This window comes from Zonotrichia albicollis, chromosome 1 (genome assembly GCF_047830755.1).
Source record: "Zonotrichia albicollis isolate bZonAlb1 chromosome 1, bZonAlb1.hap1, whole genome shotgun sequence".
Taxonomy (NCBI): Eukaryota; Metazoa; Chordata; class Aves; order Passeriformes; family Passerellidae; genus Zonotrichia; species Zonotrichia albicollis.
In genome coordinates, this window is record NC_133819.1 from 2890600 (window position 1) to 2907837 (window position 17238).

The window sequence follows — 17238 nt, forward strand, 5'->3', positions numbered from 1 at the left end:
GACCATAGAATCATTGAATGATCATGGAGTCATTGAATGGTTTGACTTGGAAAAGATGGTAAAGATCAACTCATTCCAGCTCCTGTCATGGGCAGGGATGCCGTCCACTGTCCCAGGTTGCTCCAAACCCTGTCCTTGGACACTTGCAGTGATATTGGCTGTCTGTCTCCACAGGTAGAAGATACTCAGTGCCAAGATCTTTTTTTACAAAAGTTGGGATATGCACAGCAGGAAGAAATGACTGTGAGCAGAACAAAAATAACAGAGCCAGAGCCTCACCACTCCCCTGGGTAATTGCACCTGAGGGCTGTTAAACAAACTGCCAGAGCCTGTGCTCTATTTACCACCCGTGATGTTTATAAAAGCCAGATAAGGAACACTCCTGGACGTTATGATTGAGCCAAACACGAAGTAGACTTTAATCAGACAAGGTTTACAGCCTCCCTTCAGTGTCTGGAGAGCAGCTGGTGTTGTGCCTTTAAAGGGAATGAAGTTCCTGCCTCTTCAACCCACCTAGGAAAGTACCAGGTGTTGGAGGATGAGCTGGAAGGTGCCTTTCAACCCATAAATGTTTCTCAGCATCTTTGCAAAAATCAATCTGGGCATTTTAAAGGGTTTCACCTTAAAAAAAGGTGTGTCTAGAGCTGGATACCCATTGCCACGTGCTCATGAGCAGTGACCTGACCCTCTCACAGTCCCAAGGAATCAAAAACACCAGGTATGGCCACAGCTCAGAGCTGCCACCAGTCTCCAAAATTTATCCTCTTTATGTATTATTCAGATACCACAAATAAATGTTCTCAGAGAGTAAATGTAGTGGTTTGGAGCAGAGCCAGCCCCAGTGTGCATTTCCCATTCTGCAGCCGTGCCTGCTGCCCACAAATGAGGAGAGTGCACTCTGGGAGGATTAGGAGGAGCTGAGATGGATGGCAAGGATGCTAAATCCTGCAGCCCACACACTGAAAAGCTCACAAGGTCAGTGCTCACAACATACAGTTCTCTCTGTGCCTAAAATTCAAATGAAATGTTTTGATCATTACATCTCCTTAAATCATGATACTTGGAAAGCCTTGTGCAGGTGGGAGATGTGGGGAGCTGGATCTCCATGGAGACACAGCAACTGAAGCACAGTCCAACATCAATGCAGCTGTTTTATCACATGGTGGGCCTGAACTTATCCTTTCAGAGTTCTGAAATGAGCTGGATGCAGCTTGCCTCAGCTTTTCAAAGATCAAGGACACCCACACCAAAAACCTCTGTGGGAACACAGCTCTTCCCACTTGGAATGGATGCAGCTGGAAATTGCTAAACTTCCTTTTCCTCCTTCACAAAAGTGCAGGAATTCTCTGCACCTCTCAGGTTGTAGGGATGAGGTTTCTCTCTGAACTCCTTTCCCTGGGACCAGTTGCTGTCCACTGGTGCTGTGCATGAAGAAAAGGATGGGACACACTCCCACCTTATGGGGGGATTCCATGCAACCCCTGAATTTACAGGAAAGAGTGGGTGCAAAAATTACTTCACCTTCTACCTGTGACCCTTGTCCAAAAGCCCAGCAGAGCTGCTCCCAGTGTGGCTTTGATATGTAATAAATTTCCTTTTGTGCACCAAACCCTTTTCCTAAAATCCTGGAATGGTTTGGGTTGGGAGGGACATTACAGATCATCCATGGGCAGGGACACCTTCCACTGTCCCAGGTCGTTCCAATCCTGTCCAAACTGGCCTTGGACACTGCCAGGGATGGGGTGGATTTTCCTCAGGTGTGTGATTTGCAGGGCTAGGCAGGACTGGGAGCTCCTCAGCAGCAATTTCAAATTTCCTCTTAAAACCCTGAATTAGACTATTCTGCAAATAACCCTCCATAACACTCAAGTGCTTGAAAAAGGTGTCAAAACATCAAAATCACCTGGTTTAATCAACTCACAATCAGTTTCCTTTGGAAAAGGGATGTATTTGATCAGGGCTATTCTTCAAGCAGAACATTTATCTCTCAGCCTCTCCTTCTGTTGGAATTTCCCTCTCCAGAAAAACACAATGAACATGATTTGAGTTTGTTTTCTGGGCTCTGCAAGGGCAGACAAAAGAAAGGAAAAGTCTTAATTTTTTCCCAAGCTTAAATGAACCAAAGGAATTATCACAGAGGAATAGAAATAACAAAGAAATTTTGGATTGAGTCTGAATCAGAAGCAAAAGCTGTCAGGTTACTCAATGACAGCCACTTCCACAAGGTAAAGTGAATTTTTAGACATAAGTTTCTACTCTAAGGCTTTTAATTTGTTTGATAGGACAAATTCAAATAACACTTAATATTTCTAAAAAAAACTATTAAGACTTTGCTTTTGTAAGTCTGCAAATTGTGAATATTTCAGTTGAGAATAACCAGTTTTTTCCTTCTGGGATAAGAGATCCAGATCCATGCTGGGTAAGGCTGGTGGTAACAGCTTAGCTGAGATGTTCTGTAATGCTTTTTCTGGTCTGTGTGTTCCATTCAAGGAGGATTTTGGTGTTCCTTATATCCCACCTGCTTGTCTTGAATCTTCAGGGTCATCTCCAGTTGTGTAGAATCCCAGCCCCTATGGCATCATGCTGAGTAGAGGAGCTGGAGAAGGAAATGGGGACTTTTGGAGTTTTCTCCATTTAAATTTTATCCATTCAATCCAATTTTTATTCCCAAGTAACCTCATTCCTGATGGATCCCTGTTTTCCTGGGGAGAGCTGAACACCTGCCTGCCCATAGGAAGCTATGAATGAATTCCTTCATTTGTTTTGTTGTGTGTGGCTTCTCCTTCATCCATTTAACAATATTCATTTCAACAAATGAGTTTTCTCACTTTTAACCCCTCCAATTCTCTCCCCCATCCCTCTGAAGGGGTTTGGGGGAGAGGCTGAAGTGGGGCTGAGCTGCCAGCTGGGGTTAAACCATGACCACAGGTAGGATGGGCTTGTTCAGATGGGTGAAAATGTTGGCTGGGTGTTGGGACCCAGGACATTCCTCTGGCTGCCCTGGAGGACTTGAGACCCTGGCAAAGAGCTCAGAGACCTTGGCACGGAGACAAAACCACCTGTGCCTTTGATTTTAACCCATAGAAACAATTCTCAACTTTGTGTGAGGATTTGCAAGCCACAAGAGTTTGAGCAGAATGAGAGTTAATTTATCACAGGGTGGAAAAGTAGAATTTTGGGGATTTAGAATGGGGGGTTCAAGAAGCAAGATGGAGGAATCTGGCCATGTCCTGTCCTTCTTCTTCTTCTTCTTGCCCTCCATCTTCTGGATGATTGTGGCACTTCTGGATTGCTTTAGAGTAGAGACAGACTGTCTAACACAGGTGATGGGTATTGGGAAATTACTGTAAATAAAGTACACGTAATTTTTAGTATAAAAAGCCAACACCACCCCAAGGGCGGTCAGTGTGCCTCAACCTGACCTGCTGGACAGATCTCAGCAGGTCAGAGAAAGAATGTCATAGATAAGAGAAAATAAACAACCCTAAAAAGCAGAACCAAGAAATCTCCACTTCTTTGCTCGCGAGGCTGGGAAAAAGAGACTTTCTAATACCTTGGGGGTCATCTCAACCACAGAAACCTAAGAGCTGGGAATCAAGGAAATCTGTTCCTCCTCTCCTACTTGCAGACAAATTATTTTTCTGCTGGCAAAAAAGTTATTTTAACCCTTTGCTTTCTATGAACTGCTTCCAAATGATTTCATGGGTCTATTTTGAAGCTCCTTCTCTGTGGAGCCATCAACTGCAACTCACCATGACTTCACTCCAGAGCAATATTGGCTTTTGTTTCCAAAATATTCCAGGAACATTGCTCAGAATGCTTCAAAATACTAAACAAATAATGAATGGCCCATCTCAATCATTAAAAACGTGATTTTTGAGTGAATCACTGTGTTTTTTATCTAAAGGAGCTCATGCTGAAATATGTGTCATGTTGGTATTTATTCTGACCTCTACTAGAGTACCAAAACCCAAAATTTCTGAAAATTAATCAGAAAGAAAAGAAAATAAACAGGATTTTGTTAATTACAACAATGATATTATTACAGTGAGAGTATCGGTAACTGTTTATACTAAAAATTCTGTATGTATTCTGTAAAACAACAGTGGTGAACCCTGGGAAACAGATTTGGAGACAATAATGTGGGACAAAGAAATGAATAGTTTCTCTGTCTGGGAGAGATGAACAGTGCTAGAGATGAGAGTTGCTTGCTCTGTCAGTTGTTCTATTCTTCATCCTTTTCGTGTCAATAATCCAATATAACTGAGGGAATCCAGACTAAAGAATGGGGGGTTTCTTTGGTGCATCCAGGCCTCCATGCATTTATACTGCTTGAAGTGCTGCTAAGCCAAGAGAGTTTTCCTGCCTTTTTTTTAGCTCAGAGTTGTCTTTTCAATGTTTTATTTGCTCAGTTTTCCCAGCAGTTTTGGTGTGATGGACCTGAGTGGAGCCTCATATCAGCCTCTATTCCAAACTCTGCACTATTAGAATAATCTTAAAACTTTTTTAAGTCAATCTCATGTGAAACTCTATTTGAAATAGCTGAGGCCAAAATAATTGTTGGAGTTGGCATGGGAGAGGCCAAAAAACTTATTTCACTTTCATGTCACCTTTGTCTCCTTGGAAAGTCATGGAATGTGTATCAGTCAGGAATCAGGGAACAGGAACACTGAGCTCTGCAGTGCCCACAAGACAGAGATCTCTGGGAACAAATAGATTTTTGGCTGGAAGCAGCAGGAATAAATTATCCATAAAACAAACAGTGAGCCAGGAGTACGGAGATTTTTGGGACATACTTTCACCTAGACGTGACCTAATCACAGATCAGGATCAGTCTTGGTATGACTGTCCAAAATAGAACATAAAACTAAAGGTTTTATTTCAGAAGATGGTGAAAAGTCCTCTGTAAAAGCTCTCCTTTCTCCTGACCCTCTGGATGGATGGATGGATGGATGGATGGATGGATGGATGGATGGATGGATGGATAGATAGATAGATAGATAGATAGATTTGAGTCCTGCTCAGCAAGTGTCCTTCTCTTAGAGGTCTCCAAAAAGCAATGTGAAGAAAGTTCTAAGAACTCTGCTCATCATGAAGGAGTCATTTGTTTCTTTTCTTTCTCTCTTGAATCCCAGGGAAGGGTTAAGTTTCCAAATAGAGCTTTGATTCTTTGTTCAAGCCATATTTAGCACAGAATGCCCTGTACCTCAGCACTGACACCTCTCTCTGCAATAAACTTTGAAAAAATTCTCTGGGGGAAAGTGCAATTAGAGCAGGAGAGGAGCACAGTGACTCAGAACACTCTGCTTGGAGCTGGCAGGGAAAGGATGCTCTGCTGGAGCTGGAGATGCAGCAGCAGTGAAAAGAACAGAGAGTCAGAGTGTTTGCCCAAAAAAATGTCTCCCACTTGGCCTCTACAATTACCTTGACTTCTCTGAGGTAATTTTGCACTCTCTTGTCTCCTTCTGCTGATCAATATTCAGCCACATGAAAATAACCCTGCACATCTGTCTTTTAACCATGGAATTGTCCCCATGGCCAAATCCAGACAGGTGATACTGTCAAAAGTTTCTGAATATTGTACTTTGCTGACAAGAGAAGCAGCACTGGCATCTCTGGGGCTTTTGAAAAAGCTAAAATTGGGGATCCCAAGCCCAGGTGAGGCACTGCCACCAACCTGAGGCCCAAGGAGAACCCTGGAGTTCTCAAAGTCTCGGGTTTTGGTTGTTAATAACTGCCCCGAGATGTGCAGGGTGTCTCTGCTTCGGCCCGCGCAGCTGAAGAACGAGTCTGGACTCTTCACTTTTTGGTCGTGAGGTTGTTTATTAATTCTTATCTATAAAATTTTCTTTCTGCCCAGCCGAGATCTGCTCAGCAGGGCAGCCACAGGCACTCTGTGTTGTCCTTTTATACTACAAACTACATATAACATATTTACACTTAATTCCCAATATCTATCACCCATGTTAGACACTGCACTTGTACTCTAAACCAATCCCAAAGTGCCAACATCACTGCAGAAAATGGAGAGCAAGAAGAAGAAGAAAGGCCAGACATGTCCAGATTCCTCCATCTTGTCCCCATAGCCCCCATACCAAAAATCCTAAAATCTACATTTTCACCCTGTGATAATTTTGTTATTACACCATTCAAACCTGTGTGACTTTCATGTCCTCATACAAAGTTGACAGCCTGCTCCAAGGGTCATAATCAAATCCCCAGGTGTTCTGGGCTGCATGCCAGGGTCTCCGAGCCCCTCAGTGGGGTCCTTGGCAACTCTGGACATGCAGAGGGATGTTCTGAGTTCTGACATCAAAGGAACATTCCACCTGTAACTTGTTTAAGAGGTCAACAGATCTCCTGGGAGATAAGAAAGGGAAGGAAAACTGTTATTCCCTTTTTTGTTCCCTCTTTCCAGAGCTGTTTGACATCCTTGAAAAGAGCTGAATCCTCTCAGATGCTGGGCCCATGCTGAGAGCTGCCTGGGCAGTGAGTCCTGGTGCCTGGGTGGATGTGGAAGCTGTGAGGCTGTTGCAAGTTTAGATCTTTATCTTTTGCCTGCCAATAGATTTTTGATTTTTCCATTTCTGTGTTTTTCTTTGAACACTTCAGAAAAATGTATTTAGATCTCTAGTAGAGATAATTCCCCAAAGGGCAGTTCCCACTAACCTTAAACACATGGCAGCTGTGTAGGATGCAGCAGAAAGAGCAGGTGAGTCACTGCTGAGAAGCTTTTTGACATTTGGTGTTGCTTTATGGTCTGTAAAATGTGGCTATTTCTGAGAACACCGATGAGATCAAATGCTTCTCCTTCATTAATCCAGTTTTCCTGCTGAATCTCCTTCTGGTCTCAGTTATGTTTCTGTTCATAAGCTGTGCCAGTAGCTGGTGCCCATTTCCTACCAGAGGCAGGAACTTCCCAAGCTGTGTCCATGTATTTATCCCACAACACAATCTCATAGTGTCTCAAAATACCCAATAATAATCTTGGTGTCCAAGTATTAAAACCCTGATTTATTAAAATTCACACATTTTTTTTGAATATGAGTAATGCTTGTCCATTGAGGTGCTCCTAAAGTGATGCCATTCTCAGATTATTACCTGGTAAGACAATTTCAGGAAGAAAGAAACATGCAGTTCTCCAAAGAGAGAAACAGAGCAGCACTGGGGCCTTTATTTAAGCAGTCTGGCAGTAAAAGACCTTTAAAAGATGGGAATGGAAAGAAGAAAAAAAACCTCATTAAAGTGTCATTCTCCATCTTTTAATTGGAAAAAAAAAATTAAGTAAAGACCAATGAGCAGTGGAATCTTCAACATCCCACAGGCAATTTTTGCACAGGCATGGAGTGACAGGACCAGGGTGAATGGCTTCAAACACATAGAGGTAGATTAGGAAGAAATTATTCCCGGTGAGGGTGGGCAGGCCCTGGCACAGATTCCCAGAGAAGCTGTGGCTGCCCCTGGATCCCTGGAAGTGCCCAAGGCCAGGTTGGACAAGGCTTGGAGCACCTGGGACAGTGGAAGGTGTCCCTGCCCATGGCAGGGGGATTCAAATTAGATGGTCTTGAATTTCCCTTCCAACCTGAATCACTTCTTACCTGTCCCTTGAACAAAACAGAATTTATTTACCCCATTTCAAGTGTTCAAATGTTTCCAGGAAATGGAAACCCCCATGTGACACTGGAAACCTCAGATCACAGTAAAGGGTAAAGAGCTTAAAAACAACAGGGGCACAAGAACAGCAAAGAGGAGGATGATCACAGGCGAGCCTCTGAAATATTTAATTGCAAGCTGAACCTTCATTTATTTAGAGACAGTGTAGGTCTGTGTCACTGAACTCTGTGCAAATTGCCACGGGGTCTTTCTAATGCCCACTGGGCCTGAGTTCAGCAACGTGATGGATTGTTCAATTTACTGAGTAAACCAAGAGCTCCCTGGGAATTTTAGATGCTAATCTTCTGATTGAACTCCATGGCCAGCGAGACCTGCCCTACAAAGTTTGCTAATAAGAATTGATCCAACTATTGATAAGGATTTAAAGGGTTGATGCAGGATATTAACCACGTATTGAACTCAGCTGCTCCCCAGCTACTGTTACCAAAAAAAAAAAAAAAAAAGTGTAAGGCTGTTTTAAACCTGCTAAAAATTAATAGATATCATCTCCACATGAAGTGACATCATTATTGTGTCATTAAGTTAGGGGACGCCTTCATGTGAACAAGCTAATCATGAAAATTTGAGATGTGAGAGAAGAATAAGAAGTACTTGCCATTGGTGTGCATATTGAATCACATATTTATCTCAATTGTCCTTCTTTCAGCAGGAATTTCTCACAGAAAGGGTTGGCAAGGGGCTGGTCAGGGAGGTTTGGAGTCTTCTCCCATGGAAATGTCCAAGAAAGGACTGGAGGTGGCACTCAGTGCTCTGGGCAGGTGACAAGGTGGGGATCAGGAAGGTTGGACTTGATACCTGAGAGATATTTTCTGACCTAAACGATTCTGAGAGTTTTCAAAATGAAGATACAAATTTCAAAAATTCTGAGGAAAGGGGCTCAGAGAAGATTTCAAACTGAACCCAGCTCTGATCTATCAGTGTCATCATGGTTTAAATCACTATGGATGGGCCTGGTGGCCTCAGTGCCAAAATCAGGATTGTGTTGGACCTTACATATCCAAAACCTGAGGACCTTTCCTCCCTTCAATTTTGCAAAAAGAAAAATCCATCAGTGTGATTTCCTTGGCAATGTCAGATCCGGGCATTAGGATTTGGATGTTTATTCCAGGAGGGGCAATGGAGAAAATCATGGACATGTTTCTGCTGATCATGCAGAAAAGCCCTCCACATCCACAGTTTTTCTGAACATTTCCAGGGATGATGATTCCACCCTGCACAGCCAATTCCAATGTCTGACCACGCTTACAGTGGAGAAATTTTCCCCAATATCCAATCTAAACCTTCCCTGGTGGAAACTTGAGGATGTTTCCTCTGGTTCTATCACTTTTAACCTGGGTGAAGAGATCTGAGTTAAATCTTGGGAGAACTCAGTAGTTTTTTTCCATTTCTTCACTACTCATTACTCCTAAAAGAGATGGGGAAGGACAACAGCGGGAGAGAAACAAAAAGCCCCAAAAGTAACTGTCTTTTGTTGAAAATCACGACAATTCAGATGTCAGGTTACTATTAGGGAATTTTAAGAGCTTTCTTAATTAGCCTTACGTTAGAAGGCAGTAATTAGTATGTGTGTGCAGTACAGTCACTTCAACAAAAATTGATTTGGTTTAATTAGATTTACGCATCTGCCATTTTTCTAAACCTCAAAATAATTTGAAGCTGTGGGTGGACCTCCAATCCTAAATCAGAAGGGGAAAATCAGACATGTAAACTTATAACAAGATCTGCTAAATCTGGTGGAGTGCAGCAGAGTCACAACCAGCATTCATATTCCACAGTTCCTGGATTTATCCCCCATAAATTCAGTCTGACTTTCATTCAATGATTCTGAACCCAGCCAAAACTAAGCTGGTTTGAGCACCCAGCTCAACATCTTGAACATCTCAAGGGATGTTCAAGATGTTACTGGAATGATTATTTTTGATTATTTTCCTTCTAGTTTCTGGAATGAATTTTTTTTTTCCTTATCCTTTATTGAAGGGACCTATAAAGATTGACATTCTCAGAGTCACAGCAAACAACATTTACTTGAGCAAGTATTAAATTGCATACACTGACATGAGAAAATAGTCAATTAACGCTAAAAAATCCTTATCACTCAATGGAAAAGAGTGAAACAACCCCAAAGGATATGTCTTATCAACACTGAGACTTATAGATGGTTTGTTAATAGATTTTTCCCTTAAAACTCAAGTTTTTTTTTTTACAGCAAGAACTGATATGCAGAGGAGTAATCACAACAGGCAGGATCAGAGATGCTGAATAAAAGCAATGGATTGCAAGCAATTTTTGTTTGTCAAGATTCTCCTGGTGTTCTCAGTAAATCCATGCAAGTTTCTCAATGTGGAAGGTGAAAAATGGAATAACAAATATCACTCAGATATTTTCTTCTTGGCTCTACCAAAACAGAAATGCAAAATTAAGAGTTTGGATGCAGTTCTCCCACCTGAGTGATCCCATGATTTAAGGGAGGCCAAGGCACAAGAGGTGAAGAGATCAGGATGGGAAAGGTTTGGTCAATATTGCAGAGAAAGATCTTCTGAGAACTTTGCTGGACTTTGTCATAAAGAATCTTTCAAGCTGTGCATGTTCACCTAAGAAAATTATTTCTTGCATGGAAGTTACCCACAAGTTGCCTGTATTACCTTTGGTGGCTGACACCAACATCCCCAGTTTTCTACATTACCTAATTCTAGATAAGAAAGACTGGGATTATTTTTTAATTTATTATTTATACTTCATGTAGTAAAAAAAATTTAAAATAAAAACAAAAGTTTTGTGTTTTTGTGTTTGAAGCCTGTCCTAGCAATCATCAAGATTCAAAGAAGCCTGTCTAGCAATGAATTTCATTTTGGATAGCCCTGACATACCACATCTGTATTATGACATGTCCACATTTTTATTGGCAATTTGAGCCATCTCTCCATTTTGATTGAAAGGCTGCAATATGAGCTAAGACCTAGAGAAAAAAAGCCCTTTATTCAATCATAAAATCTGCTTTGATGACCTGGTATCACCTTTCTGGCCATGAAGGGAATTACTTTGCTCTGTCTCTTACACCTTCTAAAAAGTGGTTTTGTGATAGAGATTTTGACCTGATGACTACCAGTGCTTAAATCTGATGATGGTAGAAATCCTTGGCTGAAGTGATATCTCAGAAAGCCTCACCCTGGCCTCTGAGTTTTCAGTCTTGTCTTTGGGAGATGTTTTCAGGGAGAAGAAGAAATACCCCAAACAAACCCAAAACCCTGTGCATCTCTCTAAAACCATTCCTTCAATAAAGAGAAATTTCAAGGTGATAGAGGTGTGATATCTCAGCTGTGTGTCTGGGCTTTCCAGAGCTGTGAACAAAGTCAGGAGCACAGTTCATCCCATCCTAAAAGAGGATTCCAAAAGGGGCCCAAAGAGCTGCACCCTGGAGGTTTCCTTTCCTTTCTCCTGAGTGGCCACAGGGGAGTCAGGGGTGACTTCCATGGGTAAATGTCTACAGCTGGGCAATGATACATGAGTTGGGTCTAACCATGTAATTATTAATTAAATTTTTAAAAAATTAATTAATTTAAAAATTTTAATTAATTAAAGGAGATGAATTAATTTTATCTGAATTTTACCTGGGAAAAATTCAATTTCTTCCTGTTCAGTGTAGATGAAAGCCAGATTTTGACAAGCCTGGATAGCAAACAGGCTGAAACACTTATTTTGTCTTGAACTTTGTTTAATGTGAATAACTCTTGTGTATCATGTGGGATGGAGCTTGGAGCAGCCTGGGATAGTGGAAGGTGTCCCTGCCCATGGCAGAGGGCTTGAACTGGGTGGGCTTTAAGGTCCCTTCCAACCCATCCCAGGATTCTGTGATCACAGAGGTGTGATTTCAAGTGCTGATCTGATGACATCAATCAGAAAGTTTGGTTTGGCTCAGAAGAAATTTACTGGGGAAAAGGAGTTTTGCATAGAATATTGTTATAAGCTGAGGCTCTGTGACTGAAATTCACAATAAGTTGTGAAATGTACATGCTGCTGTGATCCTGAAAACAAATTAATAATGCAGAACATAATAAAGATATCTATCCATGGCTACCTCTTGCTACTGGGAATGACTGATCAAACAAACTAGACAGTCCTGTCCTCAGTCAAAAGCCATGAGCAGCCTCTTCCTAATCTAGAAAAGAGTAATTCAAAATTTAAGTAAGAACCTACCTATTTCAAAACAATAAGCTGAGGAGTGGGTATTCCTCAGGGATTGTTAGTTAAAATCTGATTTCTCTCTCTCTTTTTTTTTTTTAATTGCCAAACCTCTCAGCTAGGTCCAGTCAGTCAGGAGGAACCTGTTGAATTGACAGATTCCAGTGTGTGGAGATGGAGGGGAACAAACCCAATCTCACAACCTGCTTTTAATGAAGCAAAACATTCCTTCAGTGCCAGCTGGCTCGTTAGTGACAGGGATAATTTTTCCCAGCAACACAATTACCACAAGCAAGGCCAGAGGACACTTCATGGATCCCATAAAAATAAACATTCCTTCCATATCACAGTAAAGGTTGCCAGGTAGAGAACTTGGAAGGATAATCTGGATTGTCAGTTCTTGTGTGCAGAGTGGCTCTGTGATAAAGGACACATTTCCCATATTCCTGGAGGAGGGGGGGAAAGAAGCAAAGAACCTGGCAGGAGGTGTCTTGGACCTGCACATCCATGAACATCCTGAGATGCACTGGTGTGGCACTCACATTCTCTGAAAAATCCCTTCTCCCAGGATTTTTCTCCTGGGAAGCTGAGAAGCCTCAGAGAAAAGGAAAACAATTCTTATCTCATTTGCTTCTCCTGTGTTGTGCTCATGTGGAATGTGTTTGGAGATTGTTTACCCACAGGTGATTGTTCCATTGGATTCTGCTGTGAGTTGTTTTCACTCATTGGCCAATCAGAGCCAAGCTGTGTCAGGGCTCTGGAAAGAGTCAGGAGTTTTCATTGTTATCTTTATAGCATTCTGTAAGTATCCTTTCTGTATTCTTTGGTATAGTATAGCATAGCATTCCTTAATATACTATAGTATCATAAAGTAATAAATGAGCCTTTTGAGAACATGGAGTCAGATTCATCATTCCTGCCTTCGTCAGGGCATTCCCTGCAAATGCAATACACTGGGTGCCTGGATTCCAAATTATTGCTGTTACTGAAATCACAGACTCAGAATCATGGAATGGTTTGGGTGGGATGGACCTTAAAGATCATCCAGTTCCAACCCTGACATCTTCCACCATCCCAGGCTGCTCCAAGCCCCATCCAACCCAGCCTTGGACACTTCCAGGGATCCAGGGGCAGCCACAGCTTCTCTGGGAAATCCATTCCAGGGCCTCCCCACCCTGCCAGGGAAGAATTCCAGCTGGACTGAGCTGGGATTGCATCCCAGGAGCTGCCAAGGAAGGACAAATCTGCCACTTGTCATCACAGCTACCCCTACCACCCACCAAAATCAGGGTCTTGCTTTGACCTCTCAAGCAGAGCCTCTCAGAAATAAATATTTCATGCAATAAATGTGTTTCTTCGCTGTACACCAAGAGCACAGAACCTGATAAATTTCTGAGATTTCCTGCCAAGATTCAGTGTGGCAGATTGGGCTCCAAACCACCACACATGAGTTTCTTCTCCTCATTTAGCTGCCCTACCACTGCATCCTATATAATTTTTTGTAGTTACTGTAGTGTTTTTTGATGGTATCAGATGCTCAATCAACAAAAACATTTTAATAATATGACAGAATAAATATATAAAATATATAATATATAACATATAGCATATATTACATAAAAATAATATAATATAATATAATATAATATAATATAATATAATATAATATAATATAATATAATATAATATAATATAATATACCTGGTTATAGATATCCTAAATATGTTGAGACAAATCTAATACAACTTAAATCAAAAATTATTACCCCACCTTCAAAGGGAGAGTAAAAACCTGAACTCATCAATTCATTACTAAATGAAGAGAAACATCCGTGAAAAGGGATTTTTTTCCCCAACATTTATTTTTGAGGAATAGAAATAAAAATCTAATTATTAATTCTATATTTTAATTAGTTAGAGATGTAAGTATTGTTTTCCCCCCAAAATTTCTAAAGAGCTAATTTTAGTTATTTTTTTAAAAGATGGAGTTGAAGCTGCATTCTTGAATACTGAAATAGAGCTGTTTTTCACAATTTCTGATTCATTGCATATGGTGAAATTTTGTGTTCTAATTTGCAATCACAAAGCAGTTTTTCTACTCTTCAGTGTAGCAACTGAATCTGTTTTTCATCTGGTAACACAGATGCTTTTGGAAAATATAGATCTGAACATACCATTGTGCAGGTTGCATCTGAAGAAAAATAATTAAAGTTATGAAGTTCCATTGAAGTTACAATTAAAATTATTTAGAAGTCTGAAAACACTGAAATAATTTGTCTATGCAATTTTGGTTTTCTTTTTTAGCTGAGAAACTAAAATTCCACCACACTTTTTGACTTTTTAAATTTTTTCATTAATTTGGGGTGGGTTTTTTTGGGGGGGATTTTTTTTGTTAACTTTTTTTTTTAATTCAGCTTTTTTTTTTTTTTTTTTTTTTTATTCAGCTTTTACTCAAAACCACTTTAGTTTCCATTCTGAGGTGGCAAATTTTCCTTACAGATTCCAGATGGAGTTCCACGTCCAGCAGCAAATCTGAGCTGCATTCTAGGGAGCTGTGGCTCAGATCATACAGAGATTCAGGCAGAGCAGGCTCTCTTTGTAATGGTTGAAATGTTCCCTCTGCAGTCAGGGGGATTTTTGTCTTTCCTACTAATTCTATTCCTGGTTTTAGACCTGGTGAAGATAAGCATAAATTGCCCCAGTTCACACAGCTTTCCTGGGAATAAATTTCTCTATTTCCTCTTGGGATCCACACTATTTATTTATTTGAGTGGTTCAACCAGCCAACGTAGGAAAGTTCAGATGTTCCTACAGATAGGTGCTGACAAATGTCCTAAAACACAAAGAAAAGGTGTCTCAAGAAGCAGAAATCAGCTTTTTATATCAAGCTGGGTTTACAGCAACATTTAGGGCTCTTCCCAAGAGTCATGTTCAACCATTCCTCACCGCTGAGATCTTTCACCCTTAAATTCACTTTATTTCACCCTGCCAACCCCACAGCAGTGAGAAGCATCCCCTGGGTGTCTGTTTTGTTTGTCCTTCCCAGTTTACCTCTGCCAGTGTTCCGCTGACCCTGATGGAGAGTTCCAGAAGCACTGGGAACCAGGCACAGGGATTTTGGGGAATGCTGAGGAGGTTTGGCAGCACTGGAGTCCATGGAATCACAGTAAAAATATTGTGTAAATTCAGGCTCAAGCCTCTGCTCAAGTTTATTTGAGCTGTTTGAATAAAAATTAGTGTATATATGTATAAATAATTGTATAAATCCATTAACACCAGTGGTATTGCAACCTTCTGAATTATTGAATCCAGGTTGTCTCTCCCCTGGAATGGGGAGAATTAGCTCCAGCAATTTATTTTTAGTGCCTGCTAAAATTCCAGCTGAAAACAGATAAAAATATATTCTTTTCCAGAGCTGCTCTCTCCATTACAGGTCACTTCAGAACCAAGCTCTGCCTTCCACAGTGAGTGGGTCCTTGGGATCCTGGCTCACATTCCTGCCTGCACGGGGTCCTGGCTGTGTCCACACCACACTGATGAGCTGATGATTCCAGAAGGATTGTCCAGGAACCCTCTGGGAAGAAAATTCCCAAGATTCTTGATGAAAATCTGTTGCAGTAAAATAGAAAAATCATAAAGAAAGGCTTCATAAAATCAAACGTGCTCTCCTGGAATCAGTGGCTGGCCTTGTCAAAGCTAATACTTTGCATGTTCCCATGTGAAAGCAATCCTGGTGTGAGCAGTTTATTAACACAAAAATTATTCCTGGGTAAGAAATAATCAGAACCTGTATAAACTGTTTTTACACAGTTAGAAAAATGAAAACTATCTCTCCCAAACAACTTTTCCTGCACATAAATCCCAGGGGTTTGAGTGGCCAATCAATACAGAACAACAACTTGTTACTAACTAACAACTTGTTAATAACCAATACAAATAATTAACAAGAAAACTACTGACCAATTGGAGTCCCTCACAAGGTCTGAAAAACTGTACAAAAAGGAGTTATGTGAATAAAGAAAGGGCTTTTTCCACCATGAAGCAAATGGAGTCTGTGTGATTTATTCCCACAGAAAGCACAGACCCAAGGCTATTTCAGAGAAGCAAGCCACCACAATATTTCCAATAGAATTCACTCTGTGGTTATGTGAAACCCCTTTTTGTGACTTTTAAGTGCCTAAAAATAGCTGTTGAGCTTTGTCACTGCCCTGCCTGAGGCTGGTTTACCCCTGAACCTCTTTATGGCCTTTCCTTGACCTCTGGGATCTTCTGCCAGCACTGAGTGGTGCCATCAATTGATCTCTCACTGCATGATGGAGCCAGCAAATTCATCACACTCATTTTCCATGCCTGAGGTCAGATGGAGCCTCAGAATTCCATAATATTTACCTGATAAACATTTACAACCCCCAGCATTAGTTATTAGCACAGGAGGTGTTGGTGTTTGTATTAAACACTAATTAAATGCTCATTTCCAGTGCTGTCATGTGTATTACCCAGCGCACAGGATGAATGATGGCAGTGACAGATTTCAGAGAGCAGAAATATTTGCTTGAGGATTATTTCCTTGGAGATATTTTTTTTCTTCCTATTCCCTTTATGGCAAAACAATCCTGTTTGTAATAGAGAGTAATCTTATTTATCTCTCTGTGCTTAAAATCATAAAGAGTATTTATTTAGGAAAGGCAGTTGGTTGGAACAGTGAGAAAAGAGCAGAAGCAGAATGATTTTTTGGGGTCTATTATTCACAGCATTATTGGGAGCTAAAAAGGGGAAAAATGGGGAGAAAACCCCAAAGAGAAAGGAAACAGGAGCACACATTAATTCACATTAATTTATTTTTTCTCAAACAGAAGCTGGAGAGAGGCACAGCAGGAGAGGAGAGCCCACAGTTGCCTGTTGCTCTGGCTGGTTACTCAGGTGTGTGTTTTTACAAGCTGATTACTCATGGAGTGAACGTGAATCACTCTTGCCATTCATGATTTGCTTTCCTTCCCCACTTTGGCTGGAATATCCAAATGTGTGTGTGTTTATCCAGCTCTGCTCTGGAAAGGCTTTGAGGAGCAATTCCAAGGAGATTCCAGCTGCATGGCCCTTCAAATTTCACACTCTTCCTTTTCCATGGGCACTCAGAGATCCTGGGGAGTGAGGAGGGTTTTTTATCCCCTTGGAAAATCAGTGTATGAGGTCAAAACTCCTAACTCCGGTCCTGAGAGCAGTGAACCCTCCCAGGCTGAGAGGTGTGGTTGGGAGCTGCTGCTTCTGCTGAGTTCTGCTCTGTTTGCACTGTCAACATCCACTTTAATATCTTTTTTCTGGCAGCACCACAATGCACATTTTCATGGAGTTCCTATTCCTAAACAAAAGGCATTGCCTAACCCACACC